Source organism: Pezoporus occidentalis, unplaced genomic scaffold (genome assembly GCF_034315485.1).
Source record: "Pezoporus occidentalis ecotype Australia unplaced genomic scaffold, CSIRO_AGI_Poc_V1 ctg243, whole genome shotgun sequence".
Classification (NCBI taxonomy): Eukaryota; Metazoa; Chordata; class Aves; order Psittaciformes; family Psittacidae; genus Pezoporus; species Pezoporus occidentalis.
This window is the reverse complement of record NW_026914319.1, coordinates 1,222,097-1,243,693: the sequence shown is the minus strand read 5'-3', so window position 1 is coordinate 1,243,693 and position 21,597 is coordinate 1,222,097. Positions and strand designations below refer to the sequence as shown.

Here is a 21,597-nt window from a genome sequence, read left to right as displayed (position 1 = left end):
GAAAACAGAAACAAAACTACAAAAAAACAGCCCAATTTACTATATCATTAAGGTGACAGAGGAGGACTCTTGGAAAACAGAGTCTTCTGTTCATACAAGTAAGTTCTATCACTCTGTCATAAAACTGTTCCACCTTTTAAGTTAAAGATAACATTCTGTGTAATATTGCTCATTCTTACTTCACAAAAAGTCACAGATTGGTCCTCTGTACCATGTGCTTTTGCCTATCTTGCATTGTAACCACCTTCTTAATTGGAAGCGTGCTCCCAAAGCAGATGGATTCTTAAAGTAAAATGCAAACCTAATTATTATTCCTTAATCTTCAGCTACAAGTTTTACCTTATAATTAAAACTGGAACAACACTTTTACTACAGTTTATCATACTTACACTGGGAAAAACATTTGAGAATTATATAAAATTATATCATAATTTTATTATAGTTATAATAAATATAGTTATATTTTATATAGGTATATATATTTATATTTTAATATAGTTTACATTTTATGTTACTACAGTACTATTTTTAAAAGCCATACCTAAAATACATTAGGACATACTGCACATCTTGAGGTATGCTTTTAAGAGTGGGCAGTGCATAGGTTCCCAGCAGCTGATATAATACTAAAACAAAAACATCTTCAAAACACTGAAACATAGTAGCATATTGGAAATCAGTGGTCAGTGACTGAAGAAAATCAAGTGACTTTTGAGAAACCCCAGTACCATGCACATCTGTAGGTAGCAGTATTTTACATTTGGAAGCCTTCTGCATGAGTCATGTCCCAAACCTGAGCTGTAACTGAGAGAAGACATTACCACTCCAGTCCTGTGTGCCTCTCCAGCCACCACTGCCAAATTCAAGTCTCCAACGAATAATGCGAATGATGGATGAATAAATACCTTTGCCTTTTTGTCTGAACGTGAGAGCCCCTGTAGCATGTCTAAAAGTGTGTTATCCAGCTCAAATGTGTGTTATCCAGCTCAAATGTGTGTTATCCAGCTCAAATGTGTGTTATCCAGCTCAAATGTGTGTTATCCAGCTCAAAGTATAGTAACATTCACAAACATAATGCTCATTCTTCTGTCCAAAAACTCACTGCTGCAGAGTTTTCAGTAGATGAGAAATAGCCTCTGACAAAAGCAGAAGCTAAAATCGTGAAGATAAAGCCATACCAAGCCTCTCCAGAGCTGTGAATAATAGATTAACTTACACTAATCTTGACTCTGAGCCTGAGAATGCAGTGGTTTCACATGTCATTTCAAGAAGCACTTTTGCTAAATTTTAAGGCATGATGCAACAGTTTAAAAAGCAGATAATGTATCATGGCGAACATTCTGGCTGAAATCCCAGCTCCATTAAAATCAATGGGAGTTTTTACTCTGGTTTTGTGTCATACATTTGTTATTTCTCTCATTCTTTTCACTTATGCTCATTTGATGCTCCTCAATACATGCCGCTGTATTGGAGTTCATTAAAGCACTGCATGTGTCATTGCATAATCAGAACCCAAGTTTGCAATGAACAACAGAAAATGATTTTCTATATGCAGAAACAAAAATGTTTCCTCACAACTGTTTTCTGATAGACATACAATGAATAATGGGAAAAGAGGGGTTATTAAGCTCAAAATAATTTTGATTGTATGTGTGAGGCATGCTTTTTTTGTGTATGTTGCCTGCAGTATGTGACATTCTGATGGCTATAACTCTAAAGTGACTGTGTGCCCTGTTAAACACAAGAACATAAACACCCACATTAAATCTGAAACAGACAGTAAAATCAGAAAACACATTTCCATTTTCTGGCTGACCTCAATCTCTGAACGAGGACCCCTGCATGTTGCATTAGCAGGCTGGGCTCCATTACACTGCTGCACGCTCAGCTCAATCTACTGCAACATCGATTTTTGTTCAGAGCACACACACTGTAAAATCAATATTCCCCTACACAGAGCCGAGCAGCAGCGGCATAGCTGAGGCCAGCTCCGTGGCCTAGCACAGGGGGTGTGTGCTGAGGGAGGGAGCCAGGATACAGGGGGAACTGGAAGATGGAAATAACTGCTACACATGGACACTGCAGCAAAAGGGGATAGGGCTGAAGACTGAGCAGCACAGTGAAGGTGCAGACAGGGAGGGAGGAATATGCTTCATAAACAGAACAGAAAGGCTCAGGAAAGACCTGCCACTGGTTCTGCAGTCAGAACAGCTGAAGAATAGGAGAAAAAATTTAAAGGTAAGAGATTCTTCTGAAAACCCTATGTTTCTTCCTCAAACACTATGTTTCACAGTAGGTGTAAATAAAAATTAAAAATTACATAAACTAAAAAAAAAAATAAAATTCACAGCATTTTTTCCAGTTTATTTCCCTTTCAGATATTGAAATGGCAGCCGTAGGTTTGGATTAACAGGTATTGCTGTGATCCTGCAGGAACCAGATGACCTTTAAGGTCCCTTCCAACCAAAACCACTTTATGATTGTATGACAAGGACCGTGCGAGCACTGGTGTTCCTCTGGGCGGTGATGCCATCATGGGACAAGGCATGTGCCTCCTGCTGTGAACACACAGACAGCTCAGCCAGGTGAATGAATGGTTCCTCTGGGACTACTCAGGTGCACCACATCCAAGAGCATTTTTATGGCCAAGGCCTTCATGACTGCAAACAGAAACCTGGACCAGCTCTTCCAGCCACAGACTTGGTTTGCAGTTTATCGTGAGCCCAGTGAACAGCTAAGCAATAGGTTTAACTTTAACGACTTTAATTTGATGTAAGAGATTAAAAACAACTGCAAGAATTATTCTTAAACCCTTATTTAGCCGGTTTTGCACTGTAACATACTTTGAGATCCACACAGAACTAGCAAAGTCTTCACACCTTGAGCAGAGAGCAGAAAACCCTTTGGGGTCAACAGATCCCCCTCAGTTTTCCTTTCAGGGAGAAGCAGCACACCCTTTTCGGCAAGAGCTATTGCGTTCTCTTCAAAGCCCTCCAAACCCGAAGCGTGCCCCACAAACACCGAGACCTCCTCCTGCTCACACCCCCCCCACAGCCCAGGTGGAAGCCGGGCACCCTGCAGCACTATGGGGAGCGGAGCACCGCGGCAAGCGGCCGCTCCCCGCAGCTCCGAGGCACCACCTCCACCTCTCGTTATACCCAGTTACTCCTCCGCAGGGGCCGCGCCGGGAGCGCACAGGTGGCGCCGGGTACCGGGGGCTCCGCACCTCCGGGCGAGGGCAGGAACCGGCCTGCGAGCCTCCGCCCTCCCCAGCGGAGGCGGTAACGAGGCTCACCCCAGCGCGGCAGGCTGCAGCCACCAGCGCACCGCATCCCGACCGCTGCCCCCTCAGCGCCGCCGCCGCCGCGCAGCAACCACCGGGTCCCCCCGGCGCGGCACTGGCCCCGCCCCTTGTGCGGGCGTGCCGGGCGGCGGGGCGGGGCCGCCTTGCGAGAGAGGCGGCTTGGCGCGGAGCGGCGGCAGCAGCCGTGACCTCCGACCCCGCCCGCCGCCGGCCAATAAGAGCGCGGCTCGTCCCCGAACCCAAAATTTCCACGTCGGCAAAAGTCAAGATGGAGCGGCGCGGTGGGGCGCGCGACCGGCCGCCGCCACGGCCACCGCTGCCTCCGCCGCTGGACCAGGCCCCCGCGGGGGGCGCCGGGCTGGACCCGACCGGACCGGACCGGACTGCACCGCGCCGCGCCGGACCTGTTGCGCTCGGTGGCGGCGGGTTCTAAAAGGGAGGGCTGGAGGGGCGGCGAGCGCCGCCGTTCGCGTCCCTTCGGTGAGGGGCGGCGGGGGGATGCCGGACGCGGCCGGGGCCGCCTCAGGGCCGCGGCGGTGGGGCTGACAGCGGGAGGCGGCGGCGCCCGCTGGTGCCTATGGGCAGCATTCCGGCCAGCCGCTCGGCCGCGACTCGCTTGGGGCGGCCCGTTAGCTCCGGTCCGGCGGCTTTTGGAAGCAGAAATCCCTCCATCTCCTTCCACCGCTTCCGCGGGCAGCGGGTGTTCCGCCGAGCCGCGGAGGAGGACCAGGGGGACTCCTTCCCCCACCTCTTAATCGTGTGCGCCTTCCCTTCCCAGGCAAGGGAAACTTGTGCTGGCAGACGGCCATAGCGGTGCCGGTACCGGAGGAGGATTGGAGCCTCCGGAAGCAAAGTTCTGTGACACTCCGACTCTGTGTACGATAGCAGTCAGTGCACTACAGAACTTTGTCTCCGGTGGCTGCGGCCCCGGGAGCCTCAGGTGGACACGTCACGGGACGGCGGGCCCGGGCTCTGCACCCTCGGAATAAAGGCTTTGCTGTCGTGGCCTCCCGCTATGAAGTTCTGTTGGGGTTGTTTCTGGGTTTTCTTCTTTTCTTTTCCAGGGTATAAATAGCGCAACATCTGGGTACCCGGGGTTATGTCGGTGCAGCCAGGCCGGCCTGGCTGTCGGCATAAATGTGAAACTAACTGGTGCTCGGTGCAACTGAATCAGCGGTGGGTATGTGAATGTGCTCAGCGCTGCTCCTGGCTGTGCTTTGGCTTAAGTGTGTAACAGAGTAGTAGCTTAACTAGGGGCTGGAGCTGGATAAAAGACTTCGTGCTCTTAAGCAGAAAGCTGTGCTGTAGAGCACTGTAACACAGTCCAGTAAGTGTACTAATGCAATGTTTGGGCCTTGTGGCATTGAGCTGTTATCAGGACCCCCAGACCCCTAGCCTCTATTGAGTAATAGGTATGACTTAAACTCACACCTCTTCATCTTCACAAATCACAAGGTTTGTGATTACTACAGGGCCTTGGCCTTACTGATGCAAGCGGAGGCTTTGGAAGGAGAAGTGACACCTGTATGTATAAGTGCAGTTGCAGGGCTTTATTGTATAACCTTAATTGTTGCCTGCACCCTACTCAACATGGACAAGCTGGACTGGGCTTTGAGCAACGTCATCTAGTGGAAGGTGTCCCTGTCCATGGCAGGGAGGTTGGAGGTGTATGGTGTTTAAGGTCTCTTCCAACCCAGATCATTCTGTGATGTAATGAGTGGCTTTAAGGACTGAGAAAGGAAGGGCTAAACCCAACTTTTTTGTGTGTGTGTGTAACTTGGAATCTGGCATCAGCACAATAGCCAGCATAGTGCTCTCTGGGATTTTTGTGGTGTTTCTTAATGTGTAAGCTAAACTATGGAGTTCTTACGGAGTGAACATAGTCAGCTGATCGGCTTTCATCAGAAGGAAAGTAATGTGAAAACCAGGAGTTGCTAGAGGTCAGGTGGAGTAAGGCATGGAGGTGCACTCAAGAATCAGAATGTGCAGTGGAGTTTGTTAGCAAGTGAGCCTTTCATGGCAGCTTCATTTTATAGCAGATACGCTGCTTTTATATTTATATGTATACACATATATGTTACACATCATGTAGGTATTGTGTTCCGTTAGCTTTTTGTAGCTAATGATCCCCTTTGGGCTCACTAGAAACTTAAATCAACTTTTCCTTTCTGCCAGTCTGAATGTGGAAGGTACAGCAAGATTATACAGTTCATGGAATTGGGCTGGAAACTGAAATGCTATTCTAAGTACATGCTTTTTAGCTCAAACTGTTTAATCAAAGGGTAGGTAAAGTGAGGAGCACTTACTGTATGGCAGCCCATGTGACCAGCTAGGGCTATATTTGGATGCTGGAGGTTTAAGGAATCCTTTTCGCTAACCATTTTTGGCCAATTGCCTGCTGCTTTACGTTGTACAGTATGATGTCTGCTAAAAAGGACTTGGAAGTCTGGTGTCTGCAACAGTTTAATCAGTGTAGTTATAGGGAAACACCTTGTACTGTCAGGGCTAAAGTGCCACTGTATTTAGTTTAGGGGTGGTTCCTGCCTAGCAGGATGTGTAATGCAAATTGTAGTTTCCAATTTTTGTACTAAATAGCCTTTTTTTGAGGGGGTGGGATAGGGAGGCAGTATTATAAAGGCTTCTTAGATGCTCAGATTTGATGGTTAAAACTCTGTAGATTCTTACAGTTCTGGAAACCCACACACTGGAGCATATGTTTACGCTTTCAGGGCAAGGCTAACATGTTTGTGTGTTACCTTATTTCAGTATAAATTCAGCCTAAAATAGGGGGGCAGGATCCTGTAGTCACTTGAGTTGGGCTGGATGTGATGGCAGATAGCAAACCTGAGTCTAGCTGTGGTGGGAATGAGGAGTTCCTTAGCTTTCTCTTAACACTTTTCAGCTGGAGCCAGTTTTCTGCCTGCTTTAGTTCTCCAGTGGTCAAGCTTACCAGTTGTGAAGGCAAGGTGAGTGGTACTTGGCTTCCTGGTAGCCCTCACTTGACCTTGCCACATGTTTGCAGCATGTTGTACTTCCTGTCCTACAAGTAATACTTGAATAGCGACCTTTTGGTGGCACTTCTGCTTTGATACAGGAAATCATGTGGCCCTCAGGTGAGACTAGAAAAGAGCTCAGTGTTTCTGATTTTGTGCTTTATTCTTGCACTGAAACGTGTGTCATCTGATAGTCCCTTGGACCTTTCTTGCTCTTCTGAAGCAAGCTTGAGGTATGTAGTAGTTCTTGGGCCCTAGAATGGGAGATGAAGAATTTTGGGTAACCTTTTAAGAGCAGTGTTTGATTAAGATGATACAGGAATTGGAAATGGAAAAGGGCCTGGTGGTACTATTTAACATAGAGTCTGAATGCCAAACTGTATAACTGCATTGCTACAACTTATTTTCCAATGGCTTCTTGGCGTGTTCTGTTTCCCTGTTAGACGTGTGTCTGCAGTGACACACTGCCTAACTGCTGATTTGGTTTTTGGTGCTTTTTTGATGCCTGAGAGTGTCTATTCCAATTACAGTTGTTTCCTCACTGAAAGAGTGGCAAATGAGCATGCTGAGTAAATTATACAAATTTCCAAAGTAGTACAAGTCTGTTATTTGAAGGGGCAGAAGCAAAGGAAATAATACCAACCTGTTTATTGTTCTGCAAGTCAAAGAATAGGAAAGGAGTTTTGCTGTCAAGTACTCCGAAGGTTTCGACTGAACGGATCTGAGCATGGCCCAGGCTCCCTGCATGTATGTACATGCTAGAACTCTGTACATAGGTGCTGAAATTTGAATTCGGAATCTGAAAAGAGACCTTTTAGAAGTATAAGAGGTGTTTATGCATTTTTGTATTTTCTAGTTTGGGATATCCTTAAGATTTAGGTATGTCTTCACACTGCTGCGAGTGATGATGAGGCAGTGTGCATGTTAAATGGTGACCACTTTAGTTTGCCTTGTGATGGGAAAATAATTAAGAGCACAGGAAATACAAAGGCAAGCTGCACAGCCCATAGCTGGTTAGTCTCAGGGTGCCATTGGACATGATAGAGTTGAGGAATGTGCTTACTTTAGCTTCCAGAGATCTGATACTGAGCCAGTAAAGTTTTAAGCAAATATCTAACTCTTGTACCTGTAATCTAAAAATCCTGTTAAAAGAGATGAACAGGACAAGCTTTTCACATGTGTTTTCATGGAATTAACTTGTACTGTTTTACTAGAAACAGAAGTAGACTTGCTGACTTCTAGCAACTGTATGATTAAACAATTTATAAATAGACCATAGAGTCCAGTGAAATACAAATAAAGTATTGGAAGTCATGAGCTGACTCCAGAAAACCCTGGGATATTTATATTTATCTGCTGCCTGGGCAGCTGAGTTCAAGAAGCTTCTCTGGATCCATGTAGAGTCAAGTGCCCTGCGAGCCCATCCAGAGCAGTGGCTTCTGGAGTCTTGTGTTTTGGACTTCTGGAAGTTGTGGTGGTCTTTTCTCTGAATTTGGGGTCACCAGTATAAAATGCTTTGTGGGATGCCTAAGTTACCAGTACAAGGCCATGTATGCCTGTCAGCATCAGGATGAGGAGCGGAGTCGCAGTAGCTGAAGTGGGTTGGTGGCATTGTGCGGTGGGGGATTTGTCTTGTAATTGAAGCCAGAGAAGGAAAAGCTGGTCCTGGTAGAAACAGGGCATTGAGCTAAGTGAATTCTTGCGAGTGGAAACTGGAACTGCTAAGCAAGTTTATTTTCTGTTTTATTTTGGAAGTTTATTTTCTGTTTTATTTTGGAAAGGAAGTGGAAGTTGCAAAAACTGGGCAGATGCCATTCAAATAAGGCTATTTTCTTGCTTTGTGTAACAGACAGCTAGGAATTCAAACATGTGCCCATTGTGCTTGCTGTGCTCTGGAAATAATCTTTGATAATTAACCAGGTTTTATTTCTTTGGAATACTGTGCTAATGTTACTGAAGATAGCTTGGTGCAGATGAGCCTATATTTAAGATATTAGAGGTATTGTACTGAAACGTCATCTTAATTAACTGTAGAACAAAAGAGCTGAAACTTGGCTTCATATAACCAACACAGAAGTAATTACTTGCTCAATTATATATGTATATAAATTTTCTGGTATGAGCATATAAAGTCCTGAACTTTATGGAAAAACAGCATTAGGCTATTGATGAATTATTGTTGCCTTATTCTGAGTTCAGCTGGGCGGTGAGGCAGTACTGCCTTCTTGTGCATTGGTGTTTTTTACCCTGCCTGATGGTTCTTACCTTTTTAATTTCTGGAAACTATGCTCTTTCACGATCACTTGGTCTCTTGTAGCGCTCCCATGAACGTTTTTCAGCTGTAGTAAAATGATGCATTTCTGCTTTTAATAAAAGTTTCAATACTGAATGTTGACTTGCTTGTAATCCTTGATGTGTTTTGTAGTATCTTGTAGGAGCTGTGGGAACATCATTAACGGTATCGGAGACTCATCTGATAGCAACAGCATATCTGAGTTGTATGAGCAGTCCTGTGGCAAGCAGAAACTGTTTAATAGTCTGCATTTTGACAGCTGGGTGACATGGTGGTGCCTTAATTCGTATGTGGGCTATAAGCTCAGTTGCAGCAAGTGCTGTCACTTTTGCCATGCGGACTCCCAGCTCCCATTGTTATGTCCCAAAATTGTTACTGACTGTAACAGTTTCTTCAGGTGCTGCTTCATTGGAAGAGGCAGAGAAAGGATAGTCTTAGTTTGTGGAAATGCGCATAGATACAACAATCAGCTCTCATCCTTTAGTTTCTTCTTTCACAAACTGAAACACAGAAGGCTCTATCTGAACATCAAGAAACACTTTTTCACCGTGAGGTTAACCAGGCACTGGCACAGGTTGCCCAGAGAGGTTGTGGGGTCTCCATCCTTGAAGATACTCAAAAGCCATGTGGACATGGTGCTGGGCAACTGGAAGGGGTTTGGACCAGATGATCTCTGGAGATCCCTTCCAACCTCAACTGTGATTATTTTTGTAACTATAGCCAGGAAATTATTTTACCTTTCCTTCTGTCTTTTCACCGTCCCACAGTTTCTTCCACTGCAGCTTATTGTCACAGGAATACTTTCATTTATAGATCAGAGAGAGAGGAGTTACAGAAGATCAATATTAAACTGAATAAATGTAATCTAATCACATAGTGATCACCTCTGACTCAAGTATGTTAATTGAGTTGAGGCTTGAGTGTTTAAAAAATAAATTTAATCCCATCAGAAGAAGTATGTTCTTTCACCTTCATAAGTAGTAAGTACAGGATTAAATGTGTGTTTAATGCAGAGGAATGCTCACTTTCCTTCGTGACTTTTAATCTCTTGCAAGTAGTGGATTTTGCTCTTCAGCCATGGTTGGGCCTGAGAGGGGAAGAAACTGGAGCTCAAAGATTTCTTTTGCATAAGGCTTTCTTAGTGCAGTGATGTAACAGACTGGCAAAATACCCCCAGCATGACTGCAGGTCTTAACTAAGCCATACTAGTGCTGGTGAAATTTGCTTCTTGCCCTCTTGCCGATTCATGAGGGGAAATTAGCTGTGCTGATCTGGGAAGAGTTGTGTCAGGGCATAGCAAATCACACTTCCCTGTAGAAAGGAAGGACCTTGTCAGGGCAGAAATATAGAGGTGAGGATTTGCTGCAGTTGAGGGTAAAAGGAATTCTTGGTGTTTTCCCCTTGCTGAGTAATGTCAAGTAGGTATGAAGGCTTCAGATTATAAGGAATATCTGCTTGGTGGGCTGACTCCTTTTAAAGGTCACTTATGTTTATTCTTCAGGGAATTACATTGCTGTATCCCCCACATAGCCAGTAAGGCAAGAAGCTGATAATATAGAGCAAGCCTTGGAGAGAAGATGCATTTCACACTTGTTAATGGCAAACTCTTGTAGCTCTTCCCTTGAAGAGCAAATATGCTGGAGAATATTTGTGGCACTGCTATGTAGCATACTGTGTTCTGCAGGTATGGCTTGAGGGACAGGGAGGAAAAAGAAGGTACAGCTGGGGAGAGGAAAAGGCAGAGGGTGGTGGGTGGAAGAGGTCATGCATTTTGCTAGAGAAGGAAGATTTAGGTTCTGCTGTGGACTTTGATATCCATGTGATCGTGATCTGGTAAGCACTTTCCAAGATGTTAAACTTAAACTGCCAGGCTGTACATTGACCAAACTAATTTGTGAGCCTTATGTATAATTACTGTGTGAAAGGAGCCTGTGCCTCTTGAGATACTTTAGTAAGTACCTGAAACATAAAGTGCATAAAGTATTGTAGTTACCTAATGCACCCTTTTAATTTATGCTGTGCATTAATTTGAAAATAAAAGTGGACTTAAAACTGTGGATTCTCATGGTTTTTATCATACCCTATAAATTCACTATTTCAAATATGGTTAAACCAGTGAGGACCTGCAGTACTCAAACAGCTACTGTTGGCAAACTGTAATTAACTATTTTCTTTGGAGAGAAACAGGAGACACAACAGAGCCCTGACAGGAAAGCAGAGCTGTGTTTAAGCCTTGCACAGAACACAATCGATACCAATGAAGTCCTAAAGGAGGAAGTAGGCTCACAAGTCCTCCAAGGTAAAGGTTTCAAACAGCAGCATCCTAAGTGACCGTTTGAGGAAGTGTATAGATGTTGACAACTTTGATTTCCACCCTGACATATTTGCAGCCAGCCATCAGAACTGAAAGGCAAGGAAAAGTGCAAAGCTTGGTGGTCAAGGAGAGCTGCCCTCATTCTGGATGACTCTTGGAACAGAAGAGAAAACAGGCTAAAGCCAGCAGGTGGGTACTTGTCTCGTAAAAGGCTTTAAAAAAAAAGAGTTTGAAATAACCTGCTCACCTTACACTCAGTTGTGTTTATGTACAGGCTGGTCTGAAATACGTGTTCTGTAGTTTCAATAAGCACAATGCTTTCCATTTGGGTGTGATTAAGCAGCGAGAATAAAAAATACAATAAAAATTTAATCCTGCCTTTAAAATATTTCATTATTCAAATTGTGTGTTCTTGGCTTAACATTAAGCATCCAGTTCTGGATTGCATTGTTTTTCAATGTGGTTCACTTGTCTGAACCATATTGTTTAAGTTTGTGTTAAAATTTGTTATAATTGGGATCAAGCGAACATGAGAAGATGTAAAGGCAAACCTTAGTAGCTGCATGTAAATGAAGCAAGGGCATGAGCAGTGTAGCTCAGAGCCTAGGCTCATAGTGTTTATTGCTGAGGTACTTCAGCATTGTATGGACTACTTGCCACATCCCATCAGCAGCATGAAGGCTAGTGAGAGCATCTGAAGCTTGCACTGTAGGCCCTTATTGATCTTGGTCTCAATGCTTTGAAATGTGTGTGCTTAAATAGTGGTAAATCAGCAGCTTATTTTTAGGGTAATGTTAAAATACTAAGCTTTATGTAACCACAGTCATTTTCTGAAACGAGGTGATAATGAGGTGAGTATTAATCTTCTCCAAAGTAACATGCAATAGGATGAGAGGAAACAGACTCTGGTTGCATCAGGTGAGGTTTAGATTGCTTGTTAGGAAATATTTCTTCACTAAAAAGGTTGTCAAGCACTGGAACAGGCTACCCAGGAAAGTGATGGAGTCACCATCCCCGGAGGTATTTAACAGATGTGTAGATGTGTTCAGGGGCATGGTTTGGTGGTGGACTTGATGGTCTAACGTTGTTTTCCAACCTAAAAGACTCTATGACTCTATTAAGATCACTTCCTTTGTATGAAGGCAAACGTGCTAGTGACAGTCTCTGTTTCAATGTGTAAGACATTGAAGTAATAATAATAAATAAGCAGTAGAGTTGTTAGCCGTGTAAAGCTTTCAACAACATGTTGTCACATAGTCACGTTCAAAGGTACTGAATCTGGAAAAAAAGCATGATCAATTACTTTGAACTACAAATATTTTTTATAGTGTCCAGACTGAAATTATTTCGCAGCACTAAGAATAAAAAGTATTTGTGAGAGGAGTTGCTGTTGTATCATATATTGACAAGTTGATGCTATTTATTCTGCTTCAGAAACCAAGGGGGGGGGGGGGTGGGTGTTCAGGAGGGGAAATAAGTTAAATGAGATATTATTATCTAAATATGTGCTACATTTATGTATGCATGTAAAAAGTATGGCTTTATATCTTGATGTTAATGAAGTTTTTTCAAGGGCGTGGTATACAGAAGGGATGTTTTGAACATAGGTTTTACATAGTCAAAAACTAATTCACTGCAGACACTAATATGTATGCTTTTTAAAGTAAGATTTGATTACACTGTGTGTCACAAAGTAGTGGTTGCATGCAGGGCATGAGGGATGCATGTACGTAACACTGAGCAGAGGACGGCAGTGCTGCCAGCTTGGAGAATTTGTTGTGGGCAGTGAGCACTTGCAACAAAAGACCCATCTAGTCCAGGGTAGTGCGTGCCCTTCAGGAAAAAGGACAAACAAACCTGAGGAAGAATTAAGGGATGTTTGCTCAAGCATAGGGAAGCATCATGACTTAAGCTGCTTAGAAAAAGTAAAATAGTTGAGAGGTAGTTAAGTACAGTACTGTGACCCACTGCAGAAGTGAGGAAACCCAAAGAGTAGGTTTGCCATCTTGTCAGTAGAGCTTTTTTGTTTGTTTTTAAATTATGCAAACATTTTCACCAAATAGGGAGTAGAAGTTACATATATCAGAACAAACACATAAAGGTCTTACTGTGGAGAAAGGCATGCAGCTAAATGTTTTCCAGTGCTTGGAGTACCAGCATTTGAGAGATGCAGTTAGGAAATGATGTGTCCAACATAACTGGTTTAGAGAGAGTATTTGTATGTCCATTTGCACAGTCTAGTAGCTTTTTTCAGAGGAAGGATTATACCACTGTTGCATGAATATCCTCAATGATAGGAAAAGGGGGACAACAGGAGATGAGCCAAGGCTCTGAGCCGCTTTGGAAATAGCTGCTTGATATAAAGTAAAGGGTGTTAGGGTTTTCTTCAGCCAAAACAAGTGGTGGAAAGGACAAACATCCAGCCAGAGGTGCTGGGCAGTTCTTTGTGAGAAAACTGTTAAGATTGAAGCCCAGTGGTTTAGGTGGTAACAGGAAGAAAGTGCTGATGTATTCAAACAGAAAAGAAGCTTTAGTTTTAATTCACAGATTGAAAAGTTTTGTACCTATTCATGACCTAACACTCTCTAAAGTTTGGGGTAACTCATCCTTCGTGCTCACCCAAATGAACTGGAAAATACTACTTAAATCGACAGATGCATGATACGCAGGTTTAATGTAATCAGAGATTTAGTGTTGCAAATGTACTCTCTAGAGCATTTAACATAAGTGCTGTTGAGCAAAATCTGAACCTATATTACATGCCAACCTGTTCTCTCTTGGACAACAAGCCCTACCTTTTTGCAGGGGAACACAGGGTAGACAGTGAGCTGGGCTGCAGCTCTGGAGCTAATTTTTCAGGAGACAGACAAAGCTGCCAGTGACAGGATGCACTGGTAAGACATTGCTTGCCCATGGCACTTCAAATGAAGAAGTCTTTGGACTTGTTGGGGTTTCTTTCAAAGCCATTACAATGATGATCCACACTATTGCAGTGGGGTTGCAGGGTGAGGAAAGTCATCTGGGGACTGACAAACCTAAGGAGGGCTAGATAGGGTTTATATTGACTTAAAATGAACAAATATCTTATTGCACAAGCTGAAAACACAAGTGAGTTTCTATGCTCGATAGGTGTCCAAGCATTCTGCTGATGACACGGATGGTCCATTGTGTATTGACAGTCATGCATAATCTTAAACGTTTATGTAGGCTTATAATTAACACATCCAGCCTTCTCCTGATAGAACTTGTTTGATGTTTTTATTCCTGCTCTTTACTGGAGTGCCAGACCTATTCCCACATGGGCCTCCCTTTTAAAGGCACTGCTCCTCTCTGCTGAAGCACCAAGGTACAGCATGCCTCCAGGAGCTAGTTGTTTTGTGGAGCTGGTGACTGGGCAATATCTTTGCCTAGAAAAAAGGCACCTTTAAAGACATTTGAATTTCCATGAGGAACTGCAAAACTGTGGTATTTGTCTTGTTAAACACTGCAAGCAAAGGTGCAGCCCTCATGTTGTAGCCTATTTAAAGGTGTTAAGGTTTTTGTTTTTCAACTGTTATGGTCCCCATTCAACAACGCAGAAGTTTTGAATATGACCCATTTTAATGCGAACAACAAAGAAAAAAAATAGAGCAGGCACCACAGGGGTTAAGGCATTACTATCTGGGAAAGAAAGGAATGGTAACAGGTAGCAGCCAAATGCAAAATGACTGGTTTTGGCCTGCAGCGGTTTGGCAGGGAGGAATTTAAAAGGTGGGTTGGAAAGGCTCCTGCTAAATAGTTGCAGTAACAAGGCAATCCTGAATATGGCCATGGGCAAGATCTGTGTGATAATCCTATCGGTTTGTGGGTTTCTATGTCATACTGTCCATAATGAATAAATCCCTCTGTATGTCAGAGATGTTTATCATCGATGCATCTCATAACTTCCTTAGCATACTTCTCAAAATTATTTTGTGGGAGAATAAACCCAAAATCTAGCTTTTCTTTTTACTTCAGCACTCTCAAAATTAAAAGGTGCCTGCAAGTGTTCCGTTCCTCAAAACCAGTCCTCCCTATGTTTATTGAATTCCTTATTCTTGAGTTTAAATCAGTGCAACTCTGCCAAGAAGAGATTAATTGATGTGTTCTTTTGTAAAGAAAAGACTCAAACCTATCTGTTGTCTTCAAGGGCATAGTAGACTACAAATGGATTATGAAGCATTACTTAAGTCATTACTAACCACAGCCTCACAAAAGAGGAACAATAAAATATCAGATTGCCTGTGTGGATTTGAGCTATGCAATCACAGAAGTTTCTTAATGCTGGAAATGCATAGAAGACAAAAAATCCCCAGTGTCACTGAGGTTGCTTGAAAACAATGATCAATTAGAAAGGTTTTGCTGACACGATATGTATTTATGTTCATAGTTACAGGGATCCTTACCTCCCTTTTTTTCCCCACGTATTTAATGTTGTCTTGAAACCTAGCCTGGGTAGAAGTCTGTACCTGAGTTTCTAGGTTTAAAAATAAACCACAACCCCATCACTTCAATTCTTTCATAGAAGACTTCGCTCACATTTGAAAGATGCTGCATAAAAAGAAAGTGCCTTCTATTCCGAAATAAATAATTCTTCACCTTTAAATACAGCACTCCTCAGCTTTAGTTATTTGTAGTATGAGCATTATTCATCTGAACTCATGCACTAGAATATTTATAACTAAGAGCAGAAGTGAAAGACATCAGATGTAGAGAAAAATTTCCTTCCTCGGAGCTGGGAGGAATCTGGCTGCTTCTGTTCATTAGTAAAGGTTGCACAGCAATATTTTGTAAAAAGTGGTGCCATGGCAGCTTGGTGGTTGGTATTGCATGAGGTATTAAGACCCATCCTGGAAAACCAGTGTTGGTTGCAATGCCAAAGAGTCAATGAAATGATCCCAGCTGCAGAAGCAAACTGCCTTTCAAATTGCTTTTGTTTACAAGCAGCTTAAAACAGAAAAAACATACATTGTGAGAAAAAACATACAACATTCATTGACACATTCTATCAAACCCTTGCTTATATATACAAACACTGCACCTTTGAAAATGCTGCCAGTGCACAGCATCCCATTTGGAGCTGATGGTCAACCTAATGGGATCAGGGGAGGAACAACAGAAACAGCATACATTGTCTCTTCAAAACTGAACTAGAGGATTAGAAGAATGTGTTCATCCTCCATGTAACACAATCCTACTTTGGGCGGGTTTGTTTATTTTTTTGCCTTAAAAAAATAGCAAAGACTGATGAACAGAAAAAAATGTTTGGAAAATTGAGGTCAGCTGAAGCTTGGTAAGTAACAAAGGCTTCCTGATGCTGCTGTAGAAAGAGCACCAGCAGTATAGATAATAGCAATAATTATGAACTCAGTGGAAAATAAAGTGACCATCTTTCAACCCACTTATCCTTGGCATTAAAGCCGCTAATCCCTATAAACCTGGCTTTATTTCGTGGTCAGCCACCAAGAACTGTATTAAGTGAACATTAGATGTTATTAAGCTCATTACACAAGTGATGAAATGTCAGTTCCCCTCACGTTAACTGAGAGAAGGCACTTGATATGGTGCTTTGGGATGGCTTTTTTTTGTCATGGGGGGGACTTGGTAGCAGATGTGACTTCATTACTGACAGTGAAGAGCTGTAGGACTCTGAGTGCATTTCTTTCTCTGATCAGTACCAGCAGAATCTCTCAGAAAAGACAATGTGAGTCTGGGGTGATCTTTGTCAGTCCTTGTGCTGACTCCTTCCACCAGTGCTTGCAGATATTGACTGAGGTCCTTCAGCGAGCCATGATGAAAAATGTGAAACCTGTGGTTTTGGTACTATTTCTGTGCATCCCCACTCATCCCATAGTCCAGGGGATATGGACCAGGCAGGAACAGTGCCCTGGTTTAGCTGAGCTGGAGCATCAGTGGGCTGATCTTCATCAGACCTGACCTTCAGTACAGAAGTAGCTTTGTAGGCCATTATATTTCTCAGGCTTCAGCAGCGAACGAGCGTACTGGATACCAACCACTCAGCCATGCCCACTTCACATAGCTGGGAACACCACCAGGCTCCTCCCTCCCTCATAGCCCTTAGCAAGACCCACTCCTGTTATCCATAACCTGACTGGCAAGACATTCTGGAATTAATTTCCTTCTTTCAATAGCCTCTTGAGGGTTTCAAATACCTGAGGGGACTTTGCCTCATTAAATTACCCTCATGAGACTCTCCATTCCCCACCTCGAGACCTGTAAAAATCACACTTTTTCATTTCTTCTACTGAGCTGCAACTGTCTCATAAAAACCCATCTTCTTCCCCACGGTGCAGAGATCCTCCCAGTAATTCTAGCCACTTGGCATGGAAAACAAAAGCTAGAGCAAGTATGCAGTGATATTGTAAAACATAGGGCTAAGAACCAGCCTGCTGAAGCCACAGAGAAAGACAGCATAGGAGCTAAAGTTCTCCTTATCTGAAATGTCAGTGCTTGACAGGAGTTGTTTGAGGCACTTGAAGCTGGTTCCATTTTACAGAAACTCAAATTAGCAGCCCACAGAGCACGGACGCTGAAGCAAATGGCTGCTTTCCTTCCAAGCTCTCCAACCAAATTTGTGGAGAAGATGCTTTGCTCCCTCAGGAGGTCAGACAGCATATTTTCCAAGGAAACTCTAGAAATATGGAAAAAAAAAGAGAGAAGTATCTGAGAAATCCATTTGCACTGCCAGTATTTTAACTGCATTCTTGCATGTATAGGCTGTTGGTTTCCCTCCAGAGAGGAAAACATTTAATCTAAAGATCAGCCCTTTCAAGAATGAAGGCTTTTCAGTGGTACAAAAGAACGGAATTTGAATGAATTCCAAATTAAATTTCAAATAATCTACATTGAAAGTACCATTAACCTAGGAATTGCCTGGATGTGATTAACAAATGGTGATATTTAACAAAAAGGAGATTTCCCAGAAGAAATATTAATTAACTTTGTTCCTTTTTTTCCTTATAATTTCTTAGTTCAAAACACTTAATGGCGTCTGTACTACCTGTGACTCTTTGTATCTGAGATTTTAATATTCTCCTTAAGAAGACCTAACGCAATGCTTTAACTTTTGTCCATTTTACTGCTAACCCTCAGTGGGGGAGGGGGGAATCGCACACTATAAATGGTATAATCTATCATCCCACTCATACATTGTTTATGTGATTGCTATCATGCATGCTGATTTAGGACACTGATCCATCATTTCCTGTGCTCCAGGTTGGCAAGTGGCTCTGTGTTAACTCTTTCCTCATGCGTCCTGGGAACGTGCTCAGCAGGGCAAACCCCCTGGCAGTCATTGAAGAGCTGAAAACACATCTTTCTGAGAAAACGTATGTCTTAAAACCTGTGGACTGTCTGAATAAAATTTGCATGAAAACATGAAAAACAACTCTATCTTAAATGATGCAAAAAAGTAAAAGAATGCTGAATTCAATAAAGAGTGGAGGAAATATACCCAGAATATCCTGAAACTTCAGTTAGTGAACAGTTAACTGGAAATGATGGTTAAATTTCAGGAGATGTGAAATATGATTCAGGTTGTTTCTGCATCAGTTGTGGCACTTACAACTTTCAGTCATGGCCTGGGAGCTTTGCAAATGTTTTAAGACTACACTTGCCCCTTCTGCATGCAGAGGGTTAGATCCTCAGCTGCCATAAGAGTTGTAACTGATGAATGTTTGTATTTAAGCATCTTGCATCAAGTATAGATTTTTTTCTATGTCTGTCTTTTAGTGTAACATTTGGTCTGAAAGCCTCCCCAGGGACCAGTGATCAACAGCTGCTGACAGACCAGTTTGGGGGCTTGGCCACCCTGGGGCAGCATCCAATGGAGTTAATGCTACGTATGTACCCTTTGGCCACCCCATAGACTGGGGACATGAAATTTATGTGTACAGCAAAGTTCAGCTCTAGAGAGCTTCACTGTAGCTGCTATTGGTTTCCTTAGATGTGTCACTGGCTTCCTTTCCCTGCTGGGGACTGTCCTCTCCTGGAGGGATGAGGCCAGTTTCTTTCCACATCTCCAACAGGAAAAATATCAGTGGAGACCCTGCCTGAACTCACTCCATAGTTTTTGTCTGCAGGAAAACTCCCTGTGCTCCTGTTTCACCAGGCTTTGGATCTGCTGCTGCTTTTGTGCGATGAGCTGTAGAAACACAGTCTTCATGTGGCTTTGGTGGAATGTCATTGGCTACATCTCTTCAGAGGGAGAGATGAGCAGCCAAAAAGACATCACACATTAGTGTGGCCCAGTATGGCTGGTGCCTTTCCCCAGCGCTTCCTGGGGCTGGGAGCATCAGGAATGTGGCAGGAGTGGGGCTGGGCTTGGGTAAAATACATAACCATAGAGAGTTATAAAGGAAGATTATTTTGGGAGACAGTTTCCCCCAGCTAGGTTCGTGGAGATGAAAGCTTCCACCAGAGGTCATGGGTGCCTGGAGCTGATCTAGATCATTTTAATATAAGCGTATGCATATTCTTTAAAGTCTTTTTTCCCTAAAATTTCATTCAGGTAAACTCCATGGCTACCAAGGACAGTTACTGTCTTCATATGGAGAGCCTTGCTTTTGTTACGTGTCCAATAGGAGCTTGTTTTTTGAGATAAGTCCAATTTGATTAATTTCTTTCATCTGTGGAAAAGGTAATTTCTAAGTCACCCTTATTTTGGTCATTCATCAGATCTTGGCACCCTGAGTATCTCATACTGTTGCTCTTATGGAAATCCTGCCTAGAAAATGTTAGGCAAAATTAGTTTATCTTACCTAAACGTGTTTGGCCAAATGGACTTTGGTTTGAAACAATTCCTAAAATGCTACAGTTTTATAATGTAAGTGACCTGTTTTTGCATCTAGCTTCTCTAACCAGTATGGTTGTAAAATTAAGAGGTAGTAATGACCCCCTAAAACGAATCAGTAACACAAAGTAATGAGTGAGAGCATGAACCGGAACAGTTTGTTTTCTGATGGGAAGGAGGATAACTTCATGGAGGGCAAGTCTGAGGGAGGAGGAGGAAAGAAGAGTAGGAGGAGCCTTGTGAAAGCAGGGGCGTGAGCAGGACAGAAGGTGTCACATAGGCAGTCCTGGGGCCAGAGGAGTGATTCACATCCCTCAGTCACCACCATGCTCAATAGTGAAGGCTTGGTTTCAAGAGGCTTTAATTTAGCTTCCTGAGAGATTTAACCCCCTCAGTGTTTGAAGAGGAAGAGTCACCAAAGACGGATGCTGAAGACTTACCAGTATGAAAATATGCTGGGGCTTTGGGTCTTGGTGTATCCGTGGGAATATTTTGTGGTCAAAGGCCTGTATCTTTCACCTCTCTTCCCTGTTGTACTGACAAGAAATATCTTGGTGCACACGTGAGAGCTGAAGGCCAGCACTTGAGGATATTTTGAAGGAAGTAGCCCTAAAAGCACTGAGCAAGTCCATTTGTTAGTAAGGGAAACCTTAGTCCTGGGCACTGAGACAAGGAGGCACAAAAGCACGATGTAATCAGTTCTAAGTAACTTTAAGTTTGATGGCTTTGTAATGGAAAATAACTGCGGTGCTTGAAGGTAGCTGACATAGTTTTAGGTCCTTAGGACCTTAGTACAAAAAGTGCATGAAAAACAAAATAGAAAAACAGGACCTGGGGATGGGGAGTATCTGGGACTAGGGATGTCCAGGATGGGCACAGTTAAACTAACTGATAAGTAGAAGGACAGGATGATTGCTATGTCTGTAATGTTAATTAAGCTGGTGCTTCAAAGACTGCCAGAAGTGATGAAGATTGTTGGGAGAAGTAAACGACCCTTAAAGACCCCCATCACATTTGTGTATGCATGTGGGAAACTTTCTGGAAAATGATGGAATTTATGTGTAGCCTCATAAATATGTATGTATTCCCAGTGACCATATAAGAATGGCCTGCATGGCAATACAGGGACACACGTTAGGAGGAGCTATCCCTCGTGTCTCCTGCTTGTCAACTTGAAACTGTTGGTGAGTTTGTTCCTGGAGTTTTCTCTGAATCAGCACTGACCCGCCTCTTCATAATTTGAGAGAAACTGATGAAAGCAGTTGCCTATGAGATCTTTCTCCCTTCAGGAATGTGTGTGTGAACATACCTGTAGCAACAATGCATGCCAGTGAGGCATCCTTCCAACCATCTGCGTTTTAGATGTGAAAACCCTGGTGTTGGCTTTTTCAGTGACAAGTGCTGAACAGGATGAGCACAACAGGCATAGGTGCTTGTTTCCTTTTAGCAAAACGGGTATCCTAGAAGCTTCTTGTTCCAAAATGCAGCACTGGAAATTACTCTGTAAATTGTGAGACTTTACATGTTGTCACTCTCTTTTCAGCCGATTTGAGAAAATCATTATTCCACATCAGCAAGAATTGCTATTCTGCTTCTTCAGAAGAAATTTGTCACTGGTGACTATAAAAAGAGAGGCAACGCTTTCCTCTGCATGATTTTGAATAGGGCTGCTCAGACATTTAACAAGGCGTTTAAGACAGAAAAGTTATTGCCTGGATCATTTACACTTGTCTCAGGGAAGTTACACGAGGCTCTGTGATGCTTCATCCAAAAACCTTTGCTTATCATAGTTAGAACCCTATGGGTCAGAGAACAAAAGTGTCAGTCTTTGCTAACCGAAAACTAGTCTCACTTTGCCAAACC

At 43.0% G+C, this 21,597-nt stretch overlaps 1 long non-coding RNA gene across 1 annotated transcript in view; it reads left to right on the top strand.

Annotated features, from left to right (window-relative positions):
* The window catches only part of LOC134165611 (uncharacterized), a 78,840-nt gene extending 58,106 nt beyond the window's left edge, over positions 1–20,734 (top strand). The window contains exon 2 of the long non-coding RNA XR_009965589.1: positions 20,451–20,734. This is a non-coding gene — a long non-coding RNA (uncharacterized LOC134165611). The remainder of the gene's footprint in view (positions 1–20,450) is intronic.
* The last annotated feature ends 863 nt before the right edge of the window (positions 20,735–21,597 follow it).